This window comes from Cetorhinus maximus, chromosome 3 (genome assembly GCF_964194155.1).
Source record: "Cetorhinus maximus chromosome 3, sCetMax3.hap1.1, whole genome shotgun sequence".
Lineage (NCBI taxonomy): Eukaryota > Metazoa > Chordata > Chondrichthyes > Lamniformes > Cetorhinidae > Cetorhinus > Cetorhinus maximus.
In genome coordinates this window covers 50,278,882-50,297,045 of record NC_135881.1, presented here as the reverse complement: position 1 = coordinate 50,297,045, position 18,164 = coordinate 50,278,882, and the positions used below count along the sequence as shown (strand labels likewise).

General features: G+C 47.8%; 1 protein-coding gene across 6 annotated transcripts in view; it reads left to right on the top strand.

Annotated features, from left to right (window-relative positions):
• The window catches only part of LOC144678302 (sickle tail protein-like), a 599,821-nt gene that overhangs the window by 177,149 nt on the left and 404,508 nt on the right, over window positions 1-18,164 (top strand). The window contains exon 1 of one of the 6 annotated variants that reach the window (XM_078538157.1): window positions 7,031-7,101. The exons of the other annotated variants lie outside the window; for them this stretch is intronic. The gene's annotated coding sequence lies outside the window, so the exon portion shown is untranslated. Of the gene's footprint in view, window positions 1-7,030; window positions 7,102-18,164 lie in introns of those variants that run through there. 6 annotated transcript variants of the gene reach the window in all.

Here is an 18,164-nt window from a genome sequence, read left to right as displayed (position 1 = left end):
CAATCCAAAAGTAATCCTGCTGTCTTGCTCTCTCCCCTTTGTCCTGTTTTTGTCTGCTTCAAGTATTGCTTTTAAGTGTCAAAAATGTATGTAATTTTGGAGCATGGAGGTATTGTATGGCCAGTGGTAATAAATATAAAGCCTGTCTTGCTTGATCATCTGAAATCTGCAGATAGTCATTTTTAAAAGTTGATTTGCTGAATTGACAACCACTTAATTCTATTAACTAAAGATATGGTTTCATGAAGCGGCAACTAAAATCAGACCATTTTAATATAATAGTGCTGCATACCAGGCCACTTATTTATGGCAACAACCTGTTTGCATTGGGAATGACAACTGTTTTCCTTTGACTAGAATAGTAATGGTCTGCAAGACTTGCTACGGTTTTAATAGATTGAATTCATCTGTGCTGTCAAGATTCTCAATCTTTTTGCTGCTGAGGCTCTTCTCCCATCTTATGAAAGTTCCATGGATCCCCGAAACACAACACAAGTATTTATTCTGTATGAAATATATGTATTTATTATTTTTGTTTTACTTAATTGTAAAATTTGTTGCTGGGCCTAAGTGGCTACTGTCAGGTGGTTTAAAAACCAGCAATAAATTTACACATAGCAAGGTCCCGCAACAGAAGATCATAGATTACCAGATATAGGCCCAGAAATTGTGTTCCCCAGGGGGTCATACCCCAGAAGATGCGCTGGGGAACCCCACGGAAGTCCCACCTAAGGGACTGCATGGGAATTGCCTGGAGGTATAAACTTCCGTTGGGCAATTGCCCTGTGCCTGGAACCCTCCAAAACTCCAATTTAAGTCAGAGATTTCAGATGATTCCGACTTTCTCTCAGCAGAAATGTTAGGCAGAAAGATTTTTTTTCTATTTTCAATTATACTATTAAGTGGAGGGTGGGAACCATCTACTAAAAGGCAATTACCGCATATTTGAGTGCAAGAGTATTGTTTTATAACCATAACTAGCAGAAACATTTCTCCCAGGAAATGTTAGAAGTATTAAAACCACTTCAAACTCCTGGATAACTATGGTACTGACTTCCTTACCCCTGCCCGACCACCCAACTACCCCATCCGCCCCCTGACGGTGATTGCCACTCTCAAGGCTGTCTGCACCTCACGTGAGTGATACCCCTGGAACTTGGACCTGGGACCATGTGTTTCCTGTGGCAAGTTTCCCTGCAGGCAGTTTGATTCGATGCCTGTGCTGTGCTTGGCTCTGTAAACCGCTGCCATGACCAAGCAGCAGTCAGTCAGAAAGAGCAAAGGGTGAAGTCAATTGAACATTCACTGACCCTCTTTGATTAATTCTCAGTCCACTGCTTCACAAAACGGACATCAAACCCCATTGAGTTGGATGATCAGCTATGATCATAATGAATGGCGGAGCAGCTTCGAAGGGCCGAATGGCCTACTCCTCCTATTTTCTATGTATGTTTCTGTGCGTTGACCTGTTGCTTTGTTTAGCCAATTTAAGTGGCAGGCAGGAGAGGGTCTCCATGTGGCTTGCTGGGAAAAGAACCCATCGCCAATTATCACTAATGGATCTGTGGAGGAAAGGGCAGGCCCTCCACTCCAACATCAGTATTTTAAAAAAAACTTCCTTTTTGCTTCTCCCAATGCTGGGAGAGTGTAATTGCATGAAGGGTGCTCCTAATGCCATGTCAGGAATAGCACAGTGGAATTTTTAATCGCAAAATGATATTTTTGAAAAAGATTTTATACTTGAAAGATGCTGATTTGGCAAACTCCTTAAAACCTTCTCATGGACCACTAGGATACCAAGGGCCCTTGCAGCAAAAGACTTGACATGGAGATTATATATTGTTTTGATTGCTAGCAGCGGTATTTAAATGGGAATATCCGGTGTATTTAAACAGTAATGCAAGTCTGTTGCATTTGTGTACGTTTTTATTGACCATGTGGTAGTTTAGTCACTCTAAGGTTTCTCATGGGGAGAATTTTCCCCATGTTGTACGGGTCAAGAAGGAACAAGCACGGGTGGGCGCCCGTGATCTGGTCCGTGCTGCCATTTTACGCGGGCGGGCCAATTAAGGCCCGCCCAGCGTAATGCGTGACTCCCGAGGATAGCAGGAGTGGGTAGGCAGCAGTGGCGGCCTGTTTAAATGAAGCACTGGCAGCCTTTGCAAGGCTGCTCACAATGGCAGGTAGAAGGGCTCACCAGAGGGCTTCTGGTGAGCAGGCAAGTCCGGTGGGTAGACCAGCAGAACAAGCCAGGCCGGAGGGTAGGGCAGCGGGGCAGTGTGCCCCTCGGTTTTTGGGTGAGGGCCTAGCTGCCCTCCATGAAGAGGTGGCAGCACAGCGGGATATCCTGCTTCTGAGGGATGGGAGGCGGACGCTCCCCCACCTGACCAAACGTGCCTGGGAGGAGGTGGCCAAGATTATGAGCTCCCATGATGTGGTGCGATGCACGTGGGTCCAGTGCTGCGAGAGATTCAACGACCTCCTGCGCTCGGGAAGGGTGAGTACCATGTTGGCCGAGGTCACTTAATGCAGCCATCAGCCTTTCTGCCCCAAGGCGCGCCATCCCCCCCACCCCACCATCCCCCCAACAACTCTGAGTGCAGTTACAGCATTGAATCCTTCATGGCATGTATCCCTCGCTGGGTGGGCCAGCAGATATTGCCCATGCCTAGTTCACCCTGAGAGCGTTTTGCTGAGATGGGTTCTGCACCTGCAGCATGTGTGACATTGACACCCAGAGTATAGATTTGGGGGAAAACTCAAGGGTCTGCAATGAGGCAGAGTGCTGGAACTGTGAAGCATGTCAAAGTCAGGTGGCGTGGCACCAATCCATCTGCTGGCCTTTGCATTCCATGTGCTTGAGCCTCCTTGCTTTGCAAGGTTAGAGCATGTGCTGCCAAATGTGATGGAGGGAACATTTGGTCAAGGGGAGTCAGCCCTGGCTGCGGGGTGACGAAGAACTGGAGCCCTGCAATGTCCCACTCTGGTTGGGTTGGCCGGGATGCGATAGGAATCCAGGTACAGGTTGGACTAATCAATGCTCTCCTCTCCTTTTCAGAAGACTGCACACAATTCTGCCAGGCAGATGCGGACTGGCGCCGGCCAGGCCCAGTTGGCCACCTTGAGTCCTTTTGAGCAGCAGGCCAAGGATCTGGAGAGGCGCCATGTGCCCAGGTCCACTGGTGGCGGTGAGGCTGGGGTGCCACGGGGAGGCATGTTTGCCGAGCACTGAGGTCATCATGTGTGTCCCAGCAGCCATGGCACTGCTGAATGCTCAGTGATTGACGTTTGCAACCTGGGTTGACCATTGATTATGGAAGGATAAGCGCATAATAATCTGGGGGACAGGGATACACATTGACGTTGTCTGCACTGTAACTAATCAAATGTCCTTGTTCTTCCTTTAAGCATCACCGGAGCAGGGCCAGGAGGAGGAGGCAGAGGGGCCACCTCTCACACCTGAGGGCCCTGAACATATTGACTCACCAGCGTCACATCATCTCTGCCAGGCAGGCACCAGCGCAGGATACTTGCACCTCGGAGGAAATTAGATCACTGGCTAGCGTCCTGGAGCACAGCAGTGAGGGCACTTCATACTCGCTTGAGGTGCAGGTGGAGACAGAGAGTGCCTAGGGTGCCGGCAGCCGGAGGACTACTGGGGACTAGGCACATGCTCAGTCGGTGGCTGATGATGTGCCTCTGGAGTTGTCTGTGAGGCAGCAAATGCTGGAAGTGCAGCAGGGTATACGGGAGGATCTGGCAGAGATACGTGAGGCATGGTGCCCGTGTTGGAGGAGTCCACGCGGAGCATCATCGATGCAATGAGCCTCATGGCCGAGCGCCATGTTTCCTCCATGGAGAGAGTGGCGACTCTCGTGGAGAGGCTCCTCCAGGAGACCAATCAGGGCCTCCTGGGATTGTGCTCGGACCTGCAAGCCCTCACAATGGCATTGACCTCAGCTGGTCAGTGTCAGTGTGGGAAATGGTTTGGGCACCAAGTTTCCCAGCTCGGTGCCGATCCACCTGTGGTGAGCAGGGAGGTCCGAAGCGACCTCATGTCGGCGAAGCAGCTGCCTGTCGTCTCTGCAGGCTCCTCTCAGGGCACTCCAGATTAGTGCAGCAGTTCCTCCGCCTCTCTGCTAATGGCCGTGGTATCCAATGAGGCTGCGGCAACTGGGGAGATGACAGCTGTGGAACTGGCCGCTCCCTCCCAGGCTGGGCCATCAAAGGTTCCACAGGCCAGAGGACATCTCCCAAGGTCGTCGAGGCCAACAGGACAGCACAGTGAGCAGGTTGTCTGAGATGCCAGTGCCAGAGAGGGGACAGCACCTACACGTAGCACCCATAAGTATAAATTCAAGGCACCTTACGCAAACCATGGGTTTCTCACTGGTGCTTTTATGTGGCCCCACTATTAGTTCATGACCACTTGGTGTGATGTGCAACACCTTTTTTTTCGGTTTCTGAACTTCATTTTGTTATATCATTAAATCTTGATGTAAGCATGGCTCAGGGTGATTCCTTGCTTCTGCAGGTGGACGGGAACCCATGATGTTATGAGTGAGTTGTTTGACATTGAGCTTTATTGTCAAGGGCCTTAGTTAATGTTCCTACCCAGGCAGATTTTGCACACGGTTATCGAGTATGGAACCTGCAGCCCAGGTTTGTCCTAGAGGTCCATCTGTAGTGGGCTAGTTGAAAGTTCTTTGGGTTAAAGCCTCCCAGGTGTCCCTGCCTCCCTGGTGTATGCCCGGGTCAGCGTCTACACACTCAGCGTTCTCCTTTGCGCGCTCATCCTCGGACTCACTGCTGGACTTATTGTGTGCAGCCGGAGCAACTGCGTCTACATCTTCTTTGTCCACTGCTTCACCCCTTTCCAGTGCAAGATTGTGGAGAGCACAGCATGGAACCACTATCAGCGACACACTCTGGGGGTATTGGAGTGCGCCCCCTGAGCGGTCCAGGCATTGGAAGCGCATCTTGAGAAGACTAATGGCTCTCTCCACCACAGCCTTTGTGGAGACGTGGCTCCTATTGTACTGCTGCTCGGCTTCTGTTCTTCGATGGTGGAGAGGCGTCATGAGGCACCTTTTGAGGGGATAGCCTTTGTCACCCAGCAGCCATCCATCCAGCCGAGCCGGAGCACTGAAGAGCCCCGGCACCTGGGAGTGTCTGAGGATGTAGGCATCATGGGAGCTGCCTGGGTACCTTGCACAGACTTGTAGAATTAGCATCCTGTGATCCCACACTATCTGCACGTTCATGGAGTGGAAGCCCTTCCTGTTGATGAAGGCACCGGGCTTGCCTGCTGGCGCCTTGATGGCCACATGTGTGCAGCCTATTGCACCTTGGACGCGGGGGAAGCCAGCAATGGCCACGAAGCCTCTGGCTCGCTCTGTCCGGCTGGCCTGGTCCCAACGGTAGTGGATGAAGGTCAATGCACAGCTGAACAGAGCGTCTGTCACCTGCTTGACACAAGTGTGGACAGCTGATTGGGAGACTCCGCAAAGATCACCCACCAACCCCTGGAAAGAGCCGGATGCATAGAAGTTGAGGGCAGCCATGACCTTCAGAGCCACTGGCATGGAGTGCCCACCCACACAGTTGGCGCATATCTCAAGAGCCTATCATCTGACAGATGGAGGTGACTGTCTCCCTTGAGAGATGGAGCCTCCTTTGGCATTGCACCTCAGACATATTGAGGTAGCTGCTTCGCTGCCTGTAAACCCTGGCAGCAGGATAGTGCTGTCTGCTGCGGCTCCTTCCGCCTCGGACTTCCTGTTGGCCCTGCGCCTCTTGTGCCTACACCTCTTCTCCCAAAGGTGGCTCCCTGGAGGCTGAATGTGGGCTCCTAGCCTCCTCCCCCTTCTGGCCCTCCCTTCCCCCTCAGAGGAGATGCCTCCAGTGGAGAGCACAATTCCCATTCCCAGGCTAAGGGAAGGCTTCCTGAAAGCTTCAGGCCCCAAAACTGATGTTTACTGTAGAGTCCTGACCTGAAGGCTCTTACTCCTGTCCCAGCAGCTGTGAAGAGTTTTGATGCATTTCTGCTCTCACAGGCAAATATCAGTAACTTTCACAATTAAATATCTAACAGAAAGCACTCGTGACCCCACTGAGCCCTCTTATCCTGCCCGTGGATGAGGTTTATACAAATGTCTCCGACCCGCCTGCCCATTGTGCCAGTGCAATGTCCTGAAGATCGCACGGGCCCTGAAAAAATTGCTGACAATTGGTGCCTCAAGGGCCTTAACCAGCTGATTAATTAATGGCGGGTGCGCATTCGAGAATATTGTGCATCCGCCCACCTAAATATCGCGATGGTGCGCGGTGTTGTCGTCGGGATGCTCGCCCGACGTCACCGCACGTCATTTTACGCATTGGCATGCGGGGCCAGCCCCCGCACGCCAACGAGAAAATTCTAGCCCATATCTCTCAAACCACAGTTATACTGCTGAATTTATGTCACACCCTGGATAGACAAAATGTGTATTTGACTGTAGCTGATTGCTTCCATCAAATTTTGTCCAATTCTATAATATCAATTCTAATCTTTAGACCATTATCTCCTAGCTTGAGTTCTAGTTACACTCATCGTCTTTCCTGTTTTGTGTATATTCCACATTTCTTTAAGGAACACTCATGGGTGCTATCAAAGGAAATTGTGCCTGGTCCACCGATGTGGACCTAGGGATGGGCAATAAATGCTGGCTCAGCCAGCGAAGCCCACATCCTGTGAATGAATTTTTAAAAAGTGTGTTTTGGGTTATCACCCAGCTTACCAATTTAGTATCGGAACTATAACTTGCCTAACATATGCAGCATTTTAATTAGAAAAACCGAGAATTTTATGCCAGGCAATTTTGAAGATGCAAGGGATTTCCTGTGGCTGGGCCATATGCCCATCAATCACTGACAGCCAATGCAAAATCCTCCCTTTTCAAAACAAATCCCAGGCTATACTGATGCTCTCCTTTGCATCAGCATTGTACTTTTGTTGAGGCCCATTTCCTCTGTCGGTTGTTGAACTGTTCTCCCATCCTGTTCCTTTAGTGAACTACAAGTGTGGAATGAATCGGTTTCACCAGCAGTAGAGTTATCTGGGTAAGACTGCAATAATTGATTTCATACAGAATATTTTTTGATATGTTGATTAAACCTGTATTGAACTGGAGTTGCAAATTCTTCAGCTTGCAAGGACAATTGGTTGTATATCTTCCAGCAGAGTTCTAATAACTACTGACCTAATGCTGTAGTGCTACGATTTTTGAAATGTTTGTCTTTCTGAACATTAAAGGGAAATAAACTGAAGCCTTGTAAATAACCATTTGCACCAATGACCTTACTCTGTTCATATGTAATATTGCATATTTCAATTGTCTTGTGTGTTCAAACCAGAGCACAATTTACTGAGATGGGAGAAGAAAACATGCCTAAAATTATTGCGAGTTAGTCTGTTTCCATTTTATGAAGGCCATGTGGGTAAAGAGTAAAGTCAGTCTAATCCTTGGATTTTAGTGTGTCATGGTCTGTCTGAATGCATTCCAGACTCTCTCTCAAACTAGGCTTTTAACCTGTGTAGTATGAGTTGTGGGTTTAGTATGGAACGAGTAGACATTTTAGAATGTAAAGTTCTATGTTTTCCACCTTTTAGCCCCTCTAATTTTACAACATGCAATGTTTTCAATTTAACATTGGAAAAGAATGAATGGTTGTAACTTTTACATAAAGAAGTACAGAGCCATTTTGTATCAACAGCATAACACAAACAGCATTGAAGTGATTAGTCAATTAATCTGTTTTATTTTGGGATTGACTGAAGGAGCAATGTTAGTCAGGAAACTAGAATAACTCTATGATATTCTTTGAAATATTCCAATGGGTACTTAACATCCACTGGACAAGGGAAGGAGGGAGGAGTTCAATTTAGCATCCCGTCCATAGAATGGCCCGTCTGGCAATGCGGAAAGCCCTCAGGAATGCACTGGAGTCTCAGCCTACATTACAACAGTACATTTATGTAATGCCTTTAATGGAGTAAGATGTCACAAAGTCCTTCACAGTAGTGTTATCATACAGAGTTTGACACTGAGCCACATGAAATCTTGGTACAAGTGATAAAAAAGTTTGGTTTTATGGTGTGCCTTACAGGAGGAAAAGGGCAGAAGTTTAAGGAGGGAATTCTGTAGCTTTGGAGTGAAGGAAATCAAGGATACGCCAAAGGCCAGAATTGGAAAATTTGCAGAGAATTCTAAAGCTGGAAGAGGTTACACAGCAAGAGACTGTGAGCTTTGAGTGACTATGTTTTTGCCTGTAGTAGAGAATGCTAACAATTGAGCTGAGGGGGTGCTGTTTGTGGTGCAAATGCACTAAATTTGTGGGGTAGACACCTGATTTTTGGAGCAAGGAATATTGAAGGATTTGTTTTGCCCTAACAGCCTACTTGTAACTAACTAAGGTCACTAGTGGCTATAGATTGGAAGCAGGTCCCTTAGTTACAGGAGATATAGTTTGGGAATGAAAAAAAATTGTAATACTCTTTTTAAATAAATAGCTTGCTATGCTTATTTTTGCAACTTCAATTTTGGTGCTTTTATTTCTTCTTGTTTTTCAGTTTATTTTCCGTTCACTCCTTGAGTTGTATCTGTTCTTTTTCCCAAACATTGGTTCTGAGCTGGGTAGGAATAGTAACCTGGACAGAACCGTCAGCATTGAGCAAGTACTGGATCTGAGATTCTCAGTCTAGAGGCTGTTGCATAGGTAAGCTCCACATCACAAATGTGGTTATAAGTGGCAAGCAGCATTCACAGCACTCATCATACGGTGGCAACAACAACAATTTCTATTTATATAGACCCTTAACGTAATTAAATGTTGCAAGGTGCTTTACAGAGGCATTATAAAACAAAATATGACAACATACCACATAAGGAGATAAAAGGGCAGATGACCACAATCTTGGTCAAAGAGGTAGGTTTTAAGGAGTGCCTCAAGGGAGGAAAGAGAGTTAGATAGGTGGAGAGGTTTAGGCAGGGAATTCCACGGTTTAGGACCTTGGCAGCTGAAGAATTGTAATAGTTTTACTTAGTTTGAAAAGTCACAGCCGTGATGTGTGATTTGCACCATGGGTCTGTTTGTAGCTATAACTTTGAAGGATGTTTTCATTTTGATTGTGTTGGTGGTGGAGCCCCTGACAATATAGTAATGGCGGATAGAATATACCATCCATAGTAGTGTGGTCAACATCCACAAGAAACTAGTGAAATAAGTAATCAATAAGAATATAATGGATTGCAAACTGTAGACAAGAAGCACAAATTTAACATCCATGTCTATTTTCATGCACTTCATTTTTTTAAAAAAATGACTGCTGATTTTGTTTCCTGTACAAGGATATAATCTCTTTGACAAGGTCCAAAGTGCAATATAGATCCAGAATATACAAATGGAGGGATGGTTTTACAAAAATAGTCTGATTCACTGTCAAGTTAACCTGTGTCAAAAGTAATAGTAGTAACACTCTTACACATGCTGTCAAAAGATGCTTCTCACGACAATTTGACTTGACATAACCCTCGACAGAAACAAAAGTAATGGAACCGAACACCTGTAATTTGGTAAAGGTCTTGCTTATTAGGATTGAGAATTTTATTCCTTCTCTGATTACCAACTTCAAGTGAGAAGTTTTGACATTTGTGAGTATTTTAATACTTTCATCCTTCAGTCTAAAATTAGCTAGTTAGCTTTCACTCATCCGCTCTTGCTTTGGGAGTTGATACATACTGACATTATAAACCATGGAATCAAATTTATATCACCTCCCAAACCATTACTGACAACAAAATGTGTATTGCCCTTGGACTGTAAGGGAATTAGAACACATGATGCATTCTCCCATCAGATTAGGAATTTCATAAAACTTTGATTTCCATCCCTGACCCAAAAAAAACGCACTTGCTTTCAATGGACTGCCTATGAAGAGCCCATTAGTGCACTTGTGCAGAAGAAGCTCCTATGTGAATGCATAAGATAAGAAATAATAGCCTAAATAGGCCACATGTCCTCTTGAGTCTGCTCCACCATTCAATAAGATCATGACTAATCTTTGATCTCAACTCCACTTTCCTCCAACTCCCGTATCCCTTGATTCCTTTCAGACTTCAAAATCTATCGATCTCTGTCTTGAATATACTCATTGACAGCTTCCACAGCACTCTGACGTAGAGAATTCTAAAGATTCACAAACCTCTGAGTGAAGACATTCTTCCTTATCTCAGTCTTAAATGATCGAGTCCTTATTCTGAAACTATGCCTCCAAGTTCTAGACTCTCTAGCAAAGCACATTCATTCATTCATGCAATGAGTGGCACTGGCAAGGCCAGCATTTGTTGTCCATCCTTAATTGCCCTTGAGAAGGTGGTGGTGAGCCACCATTGCAGACCATGTGGTGTAGGTATACCCAGAGTGCTGTTCGAGAGAGAGTTCCAGGTTTTGGACCCAGCTACAATTATGGAATGGTGATATATTTCCGAGTCAGGGTGGTGTGTGACTTGGAGGGGAATTTGAAGGGGTATACATCTACTGCCCTTGTGGCCTCCACCAACTAGAAGAATAAGTTTGGAAGGCCCTGTTGAAGGAGGCTTGGTGAGTTAAGATTCTGAAGGGGCTTGAGAAGGTAAACATTGAGATGTTGTTTCCCCTGGTTAGGGAATCTGGAACACTGGGCATAGTCTCAGGATAAGGGGCTGATGATTTAGGACTGAAATGAGAGATTTTTTTCACTCAAAGAATTGTGAATCTTTGGAATTCTGGACCTCATAAGATTGTGGATGCTCCATCAGGGAATATATTAAGGCTGAGATCGACAGGTTTTTGGTCACTTAGGGAATGGAGGAATATGTGGAGTGGCCAGAAAAATAGAGTTGAGGCAAAAAAAAATCAGCCATGTTAGTATTAAACGTTGGAGCAGGCTCAAGGGGCCATATGGCCTCCTCTGCCCCTATTTTTTTATGTTCTTATTTTCTTACTACTGTGCATCTTGTAGATGGTATACACTGCTACTACCACTGTGTACCAGTGATGGAGGGAGTGAATATTGAAGGTGGTGATTGGGGTACCAATCAGTTGAGCTGCTTTGTCTTGGATGGTGTTGAGCTTCTTGATCGTTGTTGGAACTGCACTGATCCAGGCAAGTGGAGAGTATTCTATCACACTCCAGACTTGTGCTGTGTAGAAGATGGATAGGCTTTGGCAAGTCAGGAGCTGAGTTACTCGCCGCAGAATTCTCAGCCTCTGACCTGCTCTTGTAGCCGTGGTATTTATGTGACTTGTTCAATTAATTTTCTGGTCAAAAGTAACCTCCAGGATGTTGATGGTGAGGGATTTAGTGATGGTAATGCAGCCGAATGTCATGGGGAGATGGTTAGATTCTCTCTCTTGTTGGAGATCGTCTTTGCCTGGCGTTTGTGTGGCACGAATGTTACTTGCCACGTGTCAGCCCAAACCTGAATGTTTTCCAGGCCTTGCTGAATACAGGAATGGACTGCTTCAGTATCGGAGGAATGACAATGATCATAGTGGTGTTGCTTATGTCATGATGAACTATGTCATTATCTATAGGAATCTGAAGGCTAGGCAGGAGATGGCTTTTGTTGAATGTTTTGATTTTTTACTCATGATGGTGAGGAACAAAATCTTTTCTCTGCTATGATATCCATGCAGTTTTTAATGGACTGCTTTATTCTTGCACAAAATAGAAGTGAAAGGAAAGGTGTGATTTCATGTTACTCCTGGAATCTGTGACAAATGCATTATCATTTTTCTGAATTTTGATATATTTTTTTAATCAATGGGCCCTAACTTCCTTGGAGTGCCAATCAGCGTCGATTGCCACTCACTGCCCACTTAATTATGCCAAATTTCTTCCGTGCCTGTCTCGCCTGACCTTCCAACTCGGACCGGGCGAGATCCTGTCTCTGAAGTCCAGCGTCGAAGTGCAGCACCATTGAATTGAAGGGGGACACACCCTCTTTTTTACAGCACTAGCTTCCATAAAGCAGGTAAGTTCAAAGGTCCCATTGAAAGTAATAGGCCAGGGAGAAGGTAAGTGCCTAAGGTAAATGAAAAGGATTTGGGAGGTGGGGGTGTTTGGAGTTCGGATGAGTTTGGGGGAAGAGGGGTGGACATTGTAGGGGGAGTCAGACATCGGGAGGGGGTGCAGCCGGCCAGACATTCGGGGGGGCTGAGGAAGTTGGACATTCGATGGGGTCGGAGAGTGGGAAGGGGTGCAACAGGCTGGACATCCGGTGGGGCTGGGGTGGTCGGCCATTTGTGGGGGTGCTGGGGGGATTGGACATCGGAAGGGTGTGGAACGGGCCAGACATTGAGGGGGACGGGGTGCTGTGGGAGGTCGGACATCGCTGGGGCTGGAGGGGGGGGGCGCAGGGTCGAACATTGGGAGGGGTTTGGGATCGGGTCGGGATAAGTGTTGGGCCCGTGGGGAGGAATGATTGGACAGACCAGGCTTTTATCCACTGGAGTTTAAAAGAGTAAGAGGCAACTTGATTGAAACATATAAGATCCTGAGGGGTCTTGGTAGGACGGATGTGGAGAAGATGTTTCCTCTTGTGGAAGAATCTAGAATTAGGGTCACTGTTTAAAAATAAGGCATCGTCCATTTAAAACAGAGATGAGGCATAATTTTTTCACTCAGAGGCCCATGAGTGTTTGGGACTCTCTTCCTGAAAAGGTAATGGAAGCAGAATTTTTGAATATTTTTAAGGCAGAAGTGGATAGATTCTTGGTAAGCAAGGGGGCGCTAGGTTATTGGGAGTACATTGGACGCAAATCAGCCATGATCTTATTAAATGGCGGAGCAGGCTTGAGGGGCTGAGTGGCCTATTCCTGTTGCTTGTTTGTACTATTTGAATTTATAATTTCTTAATGGTATTTTCTGATAGATGAACAGTATTTTGCAACTAATTTATGTTTGAATCAATATTTCAGGAGAAATGCTGTTTTCTTTTTATCCTTTTGACCTAATTGATGTTGAAGTTGTTTGGAAGATGGAATCCAGGCAAAAGGAATTTTTTTTTTTTGAACAGTACATCACATGCCCAAAATTGTACTTATTAAAAAGCATCTTCAGTGACTCCAGTATTATGACAATGTTCTTCCAGGTGGCTAGAAAGGGGACCATGGATTTCTGAGATTTGACAGCTGATAGTTTTAGTGATCTAGTTGCATGGCTGTGCTGCTGGATCAAGTTTGGAATGGCTCCACTTAGGGAATGGCTCCACTTACTCCATTTCCCTGGCAATTCATTCCACATGAAACAAATGTTCCTTGCTGTGCATGTAAAAGAATGCATGTCTTATATGCATTGCACAGTAGATCCCATTACTTTACAATTGCAGTAGAGGGCAAGCCGTTCTTCTTGAGCTTATGTGGAAGTTATGGCCTGAATTTTACCCTTGGCAGGCACGCACGATCGGCAGGCCCGGGAGTGGCCAGGACGTGGGCTGCCACCCACGATCGGCCTCCGACTGTGAATTCACGCTTGCGGGCCAATTAAAGCCCGCCCAGTGTGAAACGTGGCTCCTCACTGTTCGGGAAGGGCCACACAGGGGCAAGGGCCTATCGGCTGCCAGATCCAATGGTGACCTGGCAGGCGGTTTAAGAAGGGCACAGGCAACCCCTGGAAGGCTGCCACAGACGAACGAGTGCTCGGTGTTAGCAAAGTTATGGAGTTGAGTGCGGCTGCAGGCGCCAGGCAAGAGGGCAGGTCGGGTGCGCTCGGCCCCCTGCTTTTCAGATGAGTGCTTCGCTGTTGTCCTGTAGGAAGTGACTACCAGGAGGGACACCCTTGTCCCCAGAGATGGAAGGAGGAGGCCACCACACCTCACCAAGAGGGCATGGGAGGAAGATGCAGTGCTGGTTAGCAGCCATGAAGTGGTGCAGCTCACATGGGTGCAGTGCCAGAAGAGGTTCAATGACCTGCTGCACTTTGGAAGGGTGAGTACCGTGTTGGCATGGGTCAGTGCACAGAAGTATTAAGCTGTGACCATCCCCCTGTGGACCTCAGGGGCACTAGAATCTTGAGTGCCAACTGTCAGTGGCGCTAGAGCTGGCCAAGGGGGTGAGCCCTGGCTGCATGGACTGAGTGCCTTGCGGCTGGAAGGCCACATCTTGGATGTGCCCTGCGAGGTGTTCCTCAGCTGGGGTTGGCCGGGCTGCAATGGCGCTGCAGGTACAGAGTGGACTAATCAATGCTCCTCTGTCATTTTAGAAGACAAGCCATAACCAGTTGGACAGGTCACGGACAGGGGGAGGCCCACCCAACTTTCTGCTATTCAGCAGGTTCAAGCAGGGCGCATTTGAGCTGGAGAGCTCCACATGCAACCGGGCGTGGAGAGGTGGGGGTGCCAGACGAAGGAAAGAGCGCAGTGCACAGAGGTGAGAGTTTTGGATTGTGCAACCTTTCTAGTGTATACTGTTCATTGATGGGAGCCTCAAACCTGGATTCCCCATTGATCATTGAAAGACGATGGCACCATGATGCAGATCTTTATTGTCTCACCAGGGTGCCTGGCATATGCACAGTGACAGTGTGATGACTTTAACTAATGACATGTCCTTGTTCTCCCTTTTAGATTCACCAGCATGCACTCGATCGCTGGAAGCTGAAGGGCTATCCCTGACGCTGGAGGACCACAGGGCTTCATTTGCACCTGCGTCACACCCGTTCTCTGAACCAGGCACCAGCGCAGATACCAGCACCTCGGTGGGCATTAGACCGGCGGCTAGAATGTCGGTGCACATTGGTGAGGGCACTTCACACTCGCTTGAGGTGCAGGAGGAGGCAGAGAATCCCCAGGGCGCCAGCAGTCGGAGGACTGCTAGGGATTAGGACAATGCTCAGTCAAAGGCCTCTGGAGTCATCCATTAGGCAGCAGATGCTGGATGTCCAGTGGATGTGCGGGAGGATCTGGCAGAGATCCACGAGGGTCTGCATGCCATGGTTTCTGTTGTGGAGGAGTCCATATGGAGCATAAGCACTCCTTTGACCCTCATGGCTGAGCGCACTGCGTCCTCCATGGAGAGACGGGCGACTTTCATGGAGAGTCTCCTGCCTGGACAGCTCCAGTCCAGGCACAGAATCGGGTTCCTGGGGTTGTGCTCGGACCTGCAAGCCCTCACACAGGCAATGACCTCAGGTGATCATTGCCAGTGTGGGAGATGGATGAGGCACCCAGTATCTCAGCTAGGTGCCAATCCAACAGTGGTGAGCAGGGAGGTCCAGAGCGATCTCATGTTGGCAAACAAGCTGCTTGTCATCTCTGTGGGCTCCTCTCAGGGCACCCTGGATGACGGCAGCAGCTCCTCCGCTCCTCTGTCAGTGACCGTTGCATTTGATGAGGCTGCGATGACTGGAGAGATGCCAGCTGTAGCACTGGCTGCTCCCTCCCTGGTGGGGCCAGCACAGACTCCACTGGCCAGAGGACAACTGCCAAGGCCAACAAGACAGCAGAGTCAGCAGGCTGCCTCCAATGCCAGTGCCAGCGAGGGAGAGGTGGGGGCACTAAGATGTAGCATCCAGAAATGTAAGTTAAAGGCATCATGAGCACAAGAGAGACAGTTCACAGGTAATTTTATATTCATTTATGTTTGGTTAAATGTCTGCTGGTGTGGACATCAACACCAGTAATGGTAATGTCATTAGGCTTTCATTGTGACAATAACAATAAATTTGCTTTGATTCTGATGGCCTGAGTATACTTAACCTTTTCTCTTTCTGGTGCAGGGTACGCCAGTATGTAATGTTGGACGTGAGTGGCTTGATACTTTATTGTACAAGCAATGAGTGGACTTTGGGTGCAAACGACAGGGTCACTTCAGACATCTGGGATAGAGGGGGCAGCCCTGGCATGAGGTGGAAGTAGATCTTTGGTAGCCTAGCTGAAGGAACATTGGATCAAGGCGTCCCTGGTGTCCCTGCCTCCCTGGAGGTTACCGAGGTCCGTCTTCACACCCTCAGCGTTCTCCTCAATGGGCTCTTCTTCTGACTCACTATTGGATTCATCTTCTGTGGCCTGTTCAGCTGCGTCAAGATCCTCTTCCTCCACTGGGTGCCTCCTTGCCTGTGCCAGATTGTGGAGGGTGCAACATGCGACCACTATCAGTGACACCCGTATTGTAGTGCACCCCCTGAATGATCCAGGCATCGGAAGCGCATTTTGAGAAGACCTATGGCCCTCTCTACCACCGCCCTTGAGAAGGCATGACTCAAATTGTAACGCTGCTCTGCCTCTGTTCTTTGGTAGCGGAGTGGTGTCATGAGCCACCTCTTCACCGGATAGCCCTTGTCACCCAGCAGCCATCCATTCAGTCGGGCTGGAGCACTGGAGAGCCTCGACACCTGGGAGTATCTCAGGATGTAAGCATCAAGGGAGCTGCCAGGGTACCTTGCACAGACTTGCAGAATATGCACCCTGAGGTCACACACTGGAGTGGAATCCCTTCCTGTTGACGAAGGCAGCAGGCTGACCCCCTGGTGCCTTGATGGCCACATGTGTAGTCGATGGGACCCTGGATACAGGAAACCAGCAATCGCTGCAAAACCTCTGGCTCATTCAGCCTGGCTGGCCTTATCTGTACAGTAAAGAAGAAAGATCAGTGCCCGCCTGAACAGAGTTTCTGTCACCTGCTTGACACAAGTGTGGACAGCTGATTGGGAGACTCCACAAAGATCCCCCACTGAGCCCTGAAAAGAGCCAGAGGCGCAGAAGCTGTGGGTCACTGTGACCTTCAGAGCCACTGGCATGGGGTGTCCACCCACACAATCAGAGCTGATCTCGGGCCCAATGGAGGTCATGGTCTCCCTTGAGAGGCGGAACCTTCTTCAGTATTGCACCTCAGACATTTTGCGGTAGCTGCGTCGCTGCCTGCAAACACTGGCAGCAGGTTAGTGATGTCTTCTGTGGCCCTCTCTGCCTTGGACTTTCTGCTTGCCCTGCGCCCCTTGTGTCTGCACCTCTCCTCCCACAGGTGTCTCCCCTGGAAGTTGCCTTGGGACACCTAACCTCCTCTCCCTTCTGCCCCTCTCTTCCTCCTCAAAGGAGGTGCCACCAGCGGAGACCACAATCCTCATTACCAGGGTAACGGAAGGGTGATACCTGTAAAGGTCCACACAGTCTGAATCCTCTGGGGGCCTAGGAGACACCAATAAGTCCTGACATGAAGCCTGGAAATACTAACAATGAAGCCCTGAACAGACATGAAGCTGCCAAGTACCAATAAGTAACCAGCAGTAAACTATCTCCAAAAGTCCTCACTACCTACACTAGCAATGCTGCTGACTCTTTTTATCCCGCCCTTGGATGAGGTTTCTGAAATTGTCGGCTGCCTGCCTGCCCGTTTTGCCCGTGCGATAAGTAAAATGCAACTTAGTTGTCTTTTTAATGGCCTTCACTGGCCTCGTAATTGATGGCGGGCACAGCTCCGACTCGTGCCTGCTGACCAAAATATTGCGCGAGTGCACGATGACGTCGGGACTCTCACCCGATGTTATCATGCGCTATTTTACGCTCGAGCGTGTTGGGCGTGCGCCCACATGCCATGTGAAAAATTCTACCCTATAGTGAAGATAACAGCTTTTATTCTGGCTTTAGGTAAATGTATTTTGTCATATTTTGGGATTTCTATCTATTTTGCATGTAAGAATTTTTCAGTTTAAGCTAGAATATGGTCTTGATATAACATTACATTCCAGGATTCCATGAGTTAATGCAAAAATTTCAATTTATTTTTTGGATGGAACCATTCGGACAGTAGGGAGTCAAGAATCTCTGCGTGCTGTCTAGAACTGAAGTGGGCCAACTATCAAAACTGTCCTCCTTATCGACTGGGGACAAATTGATAACACATCAAGATATTTCCAGCAAGGGTTCACGCCTGGTATTTGTGCATGCAAGTTCAATGGAAGTTGTCAAGCAGAAATTCACACTTGGGAGGACAGTAGTCACTTCAGTTGTCAATATTACTGGTCAGTTGTCAGATAGGGATTGAGTTAGAGGTCAGGCAGCTGAATTCTTGTGCAGCCATTAATTTGAGGAAAACATGCTGCCTGGAGATGCTTGCTGTTAATGCTATTAAGGGAGCATAACGTT